This window comes from Oryx dammah, unplaced genomic scaffold (genome assembly GCF_014754425.2).
Source record: "Oryx dammah isolate SB20612 unplaced genomic scaffold, SCBI_Odam_1.1 HiC_scaffold_3, whole genome shotgun sequence".
In the NCBI taxonomy this organism is placed as follows: Eukaryota; Metazoa; Chordata; class Mammalia; order Artiodactyla; family Bovidae; genus Oryx; species Oryx dammah.
Window position 1 is genome coordinate 48,021,182 of NW_024070187.1, and position 1,464 is coordinate 48,022,645.

A 1,464-nucleotide genomic window follows, 5' to 3' on the forward strand; every position below is an offset into this window, starting at 1 on the left:
TTCAAAAGTGGTTACATCAATTGATGCGATATTTTTGAGCAGAGGCTTATGGATTGAGGTTCTGAGAGAGTGAGATAAACTAGAGGAGATAGTGTCAGAAATATAAGGCTTGAAGTTGAGATATCACTTTTATGAATGATCACCAGGCTTATGGTATAGCATGGGAATGAGTGAGTAAACTGGGATAGAGGACAAAATATAAGGAAAGGAGCTTCTGGGACTAGAGATCGAGACGTTGATTACTGAAGAAATGGTATTGGTGAGGGGGCTTCCCAGGTGGCGCTGATGGTAAAGAACCCACCTACCAATGCAGGAGGCATAAGAGATGTAGGTTCGATCCCTGAGTCTAGACGATCCCCTGGAGGAGGGCATGGCAACCCACTCCAGAATTCTTGCCTGGAGAATCCAATGGACAGAGGAGCCTGGCAGACTACAATTCATAGGGTTGCAAAGAGTCAGACATGACTGAAGTGACCATGTATGCATGGTATTGGAGAGGAAACATGATTGAGCCAGGAGATAAAATCTTTAAAGAGTTAGGTAGATTATCCTAGGATTTAAAAGATGATAGATAAGAGAGAGAGAAGTAGATAGTTTGTAACATGAGATTAAAAGGCCTGGGAACATAAGAAGAATGGAAGGAAAGTTTTTGTTGTTGTTGTGGAAGTCTCCAAAGCCTATAGCACCCAGTATTTCCAGGCAGTCTCCCATCCAAGTACTAACCAGGCCCGATCTTGCTTAGTTTCTGAGATCAGATGAGATCGAGTGCATTCAGGGTGGCATGGCCACAGACCCAAAGGGCACAGGTAGTTTGTAAAAGAAGTGACACTTGCACAAAAATGTCCTCTTATTCCAGTGCTGTAAAAGTTTCAGTTTGTTCCTTTACTATCATAAATTAATCTGAGTGGCTCATTTATTTGTTTGTTCTATAATTAATCCTTAAAATGAACAAATGTCTTTCAGTATTATCATATAATAGTAGTCATATAATTGTAAAACTACAGCCTTGGCTTAATCTGCCCCTATAATTATAAAATAAAATAACATAGCACTAGCAAATCTATTTAAAGAATTAAAACTATGGAATCATGCATGTCAAGGAAAGAAAGAATAAAATATGAAGATTTCATGTTAAATGATGTGAAACTTTCTGTTCCATGCTTACCTAAAGCTCTAGCAGAGTGAAAATATGCTTCCTCCTTTAAGAAGAGACTCTGGGACTGAAGCCATCATTTTTCCTGTAACTGACAGATCCTGCCTTACTTTCAGTAATTGAGATATCAGGATGAACTCACCCTATGAGCACGGTAGAACTGCTTGAGAGACTGCACATCATGGAATCTTGAAGAGAGTCAATTGGTCTTTCTATCTCAGGAAGCATCACAGATACCCAGTTTCCCAAGATAGAAACTTCAGAGCTAACCTTGACTCCTGAAGTCTCTTCCATCTCACACATCCACTTAT

General features: G+C 39.7%; 1 pseudogene; it reads right to left on the reverse strand.

The window, feature by feature from the left end:
- Positions 1-674: 674 nt before the first annotated feature.
- On the reverse strand, positions 675-793 carry LOC120862308 (annotated as a pseudogene).
- Between the last annotated feature and the right edge of the window lie 671 nt (positions 794-1,464).